The following is a 7,015-nucleotide window of genomic DNA, read 5'->3' as shown; positions in this document are numbered from 1 at the left end:
AACCATACACCTAAGAGAACCGTATATCCGTACACCTAAGAGAACCGTATAACCATACACCTAAGAGAACCCTATAACCGTACACCTAAGAGAACAGTATAACCATACACCTAAGAGAACCGTATATCCGTACACCTAAGAGAACCGTATAACCATACACCTAAGAGAACCCTATAACCGTACACCTAAGAGAACAGTATAACCATACACCTAAGAGAACCGTATATCCGTACACCTAAGAGAACCGTATAACCATACACCTAAGAGAACCGTGACCTCTGTACCCCTAGGAGAACCATGATAGCTGCTGATAACCTATAACTCAGGATATGTAAAAGTCAGGAGAACCAAGACCATCGAACACCCAGGAGAACGGCGCATTTAGCAAAAAAAAAAGGTTGTTTCTAACCAGACAAAGGGACCTAGAGAACAGGAAACCATCCATGTTGTCCTCTCTGTGCTGAATTACAATGTCTGGAGACCTTATACACTGCTAGAAGACCTTTTCCTGTGCTGGATGCAGTCTGGATGTATATTTTTGGGGTCGGGATCCCTTTACAGGGGTACTCCAGTGGAAAAAGAAATATTAAAATCAACTGGTGGCAAAAAGTTAAACAGATTTGTAAATATGTAAAATCTTAATCCTTCCAGTACTTATCAGCTGCTGTATGCTCCAGAGGAAGTTGCATAGTTGTCCAGTCTGACCACAGTGCTCTCTGCTGACACCTCTGCCACATCAGGAACTGTCCACAGTAGGAGAGGTTTGCTATGGGGATTTGTTCCTACTCTGGACAGTTCCTGACATGGACAGAGGTGTCAGCAGAGAGCACTGTGGTCAGACTGGAAAGAACTACACAACTGCCTCTGCAGCTGCAGCTGATAAGTACTGGAAGGATTAAGATTTTTTAATAGAAGTAATTTACAAATCTGTTTAACTTTCTGGAGCCAGTTGATATATAAAAAATAGTTTTCCACTGGCGTACCCCTTTAACACTTGATACCTCAGTCGGATACAATGTATCTCAGCTGCGGATTACTGGCCTCTAGCAATGTATGGGAATCCTCCTCCCTTTGCTTGTCCTTCCTTTGTTGGCGCGGTGTCCGCAATCCCATTTGGTAATGTAACTTTTGATAAAGCGTCCACCATCTGCTGGGAAGAAGACTTCATTTACTTCTGACAAGGAGCCACGCGCTGCGGGATAATGTGAATTTCCTCCATACTGGCCCCGAGTCAGGACTGAGGGTCACACTGAGATCAGATCTGGAGCCCGGCCATGGGCTGGGATACGGCGGGATTTATGGTATATACACGAGTGCCGCAGAGAGAGGCGTCTACAGGGTCTCTGCCATATAACATTATAGAACATTATATACCTATATACACTTGTGCTCAACAGTTTGCAAATATTGGCATTAATATGACTGATCATGTGTTTTACTGATCATATGAAGTCATTTACTGTAGATATGAGATGGATATGAAATAGATAGATATGAGATAGATAGATAGATAGATATGAGATAGATAGATATGAGATAGATAGATATGAGATGGATATGAGATAGATATGAGATAGATAGATATGAGATAGATAGATAGATAGATATGAGATAGATAGATATGAGATGGATAGATAGATATGAGATCCATAGATAGATATGAGATAGATAGATAGATATGATATAGATAGATATGATATAGATAGATAGATATGATATAGATAGATATGAGATAGATATGAGATATATAGATATGAGATAGATAGATATGAGATAGATAGATATGAGATAGATAGATATGAGATAGATAGATAGATAGATATGAGATAGATAGATAGATAGATATTAGATAGATAGATATGAGATAGATAGATATTAGATAGATAGATATGAGAGAGATAGATATTAGATAGATAGATAGATATACAGCAACAGAAGAATGCAGCAGCACACTGCCAGCACAAGGATATAGGTGAAACATGAAAATGCAGTTAAAACATGGAGAGCTATACAGCTATGGTGTAATAGATGGATTGATAGATAGATAGATAGATAGATATGAGATAGATAGATAGATAGATATGAGAGAGATAGATAGATATATATGAGATAGATAGATAGATATGAGATAGATATGAGATAGATAGATAGATATGAGATAGATAGATATGAGATAGATAGATATATAGATAGATATGAGATAGATAGATAGATAGATAGATATAAGATAGATAGATATATATAGATAGATAGATATGAGATATAAAGATATGAGATAGATAGATAGATATGAGATAGATAGATATGAGATAGATAGATATGAGATATAAAGATATGAGATAGATAGATAGATAGATATGAGATAGATAGATATATAGATAGATAGATATGAGATAGATAGATATGAGATAGATAGATAGATATGAGATAGATAGATATATAGATAGATATGAGATAGATAGATAGATATAAGATAGATAGATATATAGATAGATAGATATGAGATAGATAGATATGAGATATAAAGATATGAGATAGATAGATATGAGATAGATAGATATGAGATATCACGTTGCTACGCACGCTGCTCCTATTGGATGACGGGACGGTGTGCGCAGCGACGTGATGACGATGATGGAGAGCGCCGACAATGCAGGGGATCCCGAAGAGGACACGCCGGAGCCCCGAGGACAGGTAAGTGATCGTCAGCGGACCACACGGGGCACCGTAAACCGCTATCCGGTGGCAGCTGAAACAGTCTGCGCTGCAGGATAGCCATTTATGCGATGGCCCCGACATACAAAAGCATTGTATGTTGATGCTGCCTCTGAGAGACCATCATATGTTGAAATGATCGTATGTCGGGGCCATTGTAGGTCGGGGGGTCACTGTAGATAGATAGATGGATAAAGAGTTAGATTTTCTATTTCCCCTCTATGTTCTATGTCGGATCCCCTCAGGATAATCTTTATCGTGTCCATAACTTCCGAGGTATTGGGATTTACGGTCAGCGCCGCCCCCCGCTCATCCTTATATTCATTCGTATTTGGCTTTCAGCCTTCGCAACGTTTTATCAGAATTGTTTGGAATAAAACACAAACTTCCCGGCAATAATTTGTCCTCTCGGAGATAAATCACTTTGTGACAATGTGTCAGATCTCAGCAGAGACGGAGATGGAAGCGGAGATAATGATAATCCTGCGCGGAAGGAATGTATCGCTTCTCCTCCAGAATCTGCTGCTCGGGTAAAGACCATCCATTAACCCCTCCCTCTGCGCCGTCCATACCGCCAGGTGCAGGTAAACACCGACGATTCCCGACACCTGTCACAGTGTGATGGGCGGCTGTCGGCTCCCTCCCCTGTGATATAAGGGAACGCTCTGCCCACAGACGCCGTATGTAATGATGGCCATATCAGTGTGTAAATGACGGGTTACACAGAGTGGAGGAAATGAGAATGGTCTTTCAGACGCTGGCTTTCTAGTTCAGTGGTCTCCAAACTGCAGACCTCCAGATATTGAAAAAACTACAACTCCCAGCATGCCCGGACTGTCTTGAAACAAAACTGATTACAACAAGGCACAAGGAACCACACATAGAATGCTGGAAACTGCACAGAGCATAGACTATAATCCGCACCATACTGCAAAAGTCATCAATCTATAAATCAGTGTCTTCCAATCAGGGTGCCTTCAGCTGTTGCAAAACTATAAACTCCCAGCATGCCCGGAATGTCTAGAAACAAAACTGATTACAACAAGGCATAAGGAACCACACATAGAATGCTGGAAACTGCACAGAACATACACTATAATCCGTACCATACTGCAAAAGTCGCCAATCTATAAACCAGTGTCTTCCAATCAGGGTGCCTTCAGCTGTTGCAAAACTATAAACTCCCAGCATGCCCAGACTGTCTAGAAACAAATCTGATTATAACGAGGCGCTAGGAAACACACATAGAATGCTGGAAACAACTGCACAGAGAATACACTATAATCCGCACCATACTGCAAAAGTCATCAATCTATAAATCAGTGTCTTTCAACCAGGATGCCCCCAGCTGTTGCAAAACTATAAACTCCCAGCATGCCCGGACTGTCTAGAAACAAAACTGATTATAACAAGGCAAAAGGAACCACACATAGAATGCTGGAAACTATACAGAGAATACACTATAATCCGCACCATACTGCAAAAGTCAGCAATCTATAAACCAGTGTCTTCCAATCAGGGTGCCTTCAGCTGTTGCAAAACTATAAACTCCCAGCATGCCCGGACTGTCTAGAAACAAAACTGATTATAACAAGGCAAAAGGAACCACACATAGAATGCTGGAAACAACTGCACAGAGCATCCACTATAATCCGCACCATACAGCAAAAGTCAGAAATCTATAAATCAGTGTCTTCCAATCAGGGTGCCTTCAGCTGTTGCAAAACTATAGCTCCGTTTTAAAGATCCGTTGGAAGTTCCGTCTGAAAATCGGCAGTTACAAAATCCTATACGGCCATTAGAAAATCCCATTATAGTCTATGGCAGTGGTCTTCAACCTGCAGACCTCCAGATGTTGCAAAACTACAACTCCCAGCATGCCCGGACAGCCAACGGCTGTCCGGGCTTGCTGGGAGTTGTAGTTTTGCAACATCTGGAGGTCCGCAGGTTGAAGACCACTGGTCTATGGGATTTTTCTAATAGCCGTTTTAACCCGTTATCACCCATTATTAATAACGGCCGTTATTTTGTGACGGAGCGATAGTAATTGGTGCATGCACTATTTCTCCCGTTCATTCGCCCGTCACAAAATAACGGCCGTTATTAATAATGGGTGATAACGGGTTAAAGCGGCTATTAGAAAAATCCCATAGACTATTATGGGATTTTCTAATGGCCGTATAGGATTTTGTAAGTGCCGTTTTACAGCCGAACTTCCAACGGATCTTTAAAACTGAGTAATTTTGTAGTGTGAAAGGGGCCAAACTCCCAGCATGCCCGGAGTGTCTAGGAACAAAACTGACTACAATAAGGCGCTAGGAAACACACATACAATGCTGGAAACAACCGCACAGAGTATACACTATAATCTGAACCATAATGCAAAAGGCAACCATCTATAAAGCAGTGTTTGCCAACGGTGGTGCCTCCAGCTGTGGCAAAACTACAACTCCCAGCATGCCTGGAGTGTCTAGGAACAAAACTGACTACAATAAGGCGCTAGGAAACACACATAGACTGCTGGAAACAACAGCACGGAGTGTACACTATAATCCGCACCATACTGCAAAGGTCAGCAATCAATAAAACCATGGTGCCTCCAGCTGTTGCAAAACCACAGATCGCAGTATGCCCGGACAGCCAACGGCTTTTATTGTGTGCTTTGTAGCATATGTATAATCAGTTAAAAACTACAACAGTGAAGGCCAAAGGGCCTATACAACAACATATACATCCAATGACACAGAATTACAACTGGACACACAACAATAAGAGCAGCACAGAAAGGGCACTACCTCAAAGAAGGGAACCCAACATGGGGAACAAATGAACGGTATAGGGATCACTCAAATGAGTGAAAGCCCGGAAGAAGCCTACTGGTGGCGAAACGTTGGGCAGTGGCGCTCCTCATTTGCATTTTCATACCACTAGGTAATGTAAAGATGTTTATTTTGTGCCTCATTTATGGTTGGCTTTCACTCATTTGAGTGATCCTTATACCGTTCATTTGTTCCCCATGTCGGGTTCCCTTCTTTGAGGTAGTGCCCTTTCTGTGCTGCTCTTATTGTTGTGTGTCCAGTTGTAATTCTGTGTCATTGGATGAATATGTTGTTGTATAGGCCCTTTGGCCTTCACTGTTGTACTTTTTAACTGATTATACCTCAATAAAGTAATTGATCTGTATTCACGTTTTCTGTTCTTCTGGACTGAAGTGCTTACTTGCGTGGGATCCTTATGGTATTACGGGAATTTCTGTGATATTTATTTGTAGCATATGTATCACCCTGCTGTGTGTAACAGGTATCTCAGCAGTGCGCTAAGAGCCTCACTTTTTTGACCAAGAGTGCTGCTGCAACCTTCTTTTTTGTATACTAGACATCTCAGCCGGTGTATCTGTGTGCCCTGTTTATCAGGTATCTCAGCCAGTGTTCCTGTGTGCTCCATGTATCAGGTATCTCAGCCAGTGTACTGCAGTGACACCCCCCTCCAGCAGTACGCTGTGCTCAAGTTCCTTCTTCTGTGTCTATCAGGTATCTCAGCCGGTGTATTGCTGTGTGCTCAGTGTGCAGGTATCTCAGCCGGTGTATTGCTGTGTGCTCAGTGTGCAGGTATCTCAGCCGATGTATTGCTGTGTGATCAGTGTGCAGGTATCTCAGCCGATGTATTGCTGTGTGTACAGGTATTTCAGCTGTGTGCTCAGTGTGCAGGTATCTCAGCCGGTGTATTGCTGTGTGTGCAGGTATCTCAGCCGGTGTATCGCCGTGACCCCCCCCCCTCCCCAGCAGTCCGCTGTGCCCTAGTTTCTTCTTCTGTGTCTATCAGGTATCTCAGCCGGTGTATCACCGTGACCTCCCCCCCTCTCCAGCAGTACGCTGTGCCCTAGTTCCTTCCTCTGTGTCTATCAGGTATCTCAGCCGGTGTATCGCTGTGACCTCCCCCCCTCCCCAGCAGTCCGCTGTGCCCTAGTTCCTTCCTCTGTGTCTATCAGGTATCTCAGCCGGTGTATCACCGTGACCTCCCCCCCTCCCCAGCAGTCCGCTGTGCCCTAGTTCCTTCCTCTGTGTCTATCAGGTATCTCAGCCGGTGTATCACCGTGACCTCCCCCCCTCCCCAGCAGTCCGCTGTGCCCTAGTTCCTTCCTCTGTGTCTATCAGGTATCTCAGCCGGTGTATCACCGTGACCTCCCCCCCTCTCCAGCAGTCCGCTGTGCCCTAGTTCCTTCTTCTGTGTCTATCAAGTATCTCAGCCGGTGTATCACCGTGACCTCCCCCCCCTCCCCAGCAGTCCGCTGTGCCCTAGT

Source organism: Hyla sarda, chromosome 7 (assembly GCF_029499605.1).
Source record: "Hyla sarda isolate aHylSar1 chromosome 7, aHylSar1.hap1, whole genome shotgun sequence".
NCBI classification, from domain to species: domain Eukaryota; kingdom Metazoa; phylum Chordata; class Amphibia; order Anura; family Hylidae; genus Hyla; species Hyla sarda.
Note: the sequence above shows the minus strand (reverse complement) of the source record.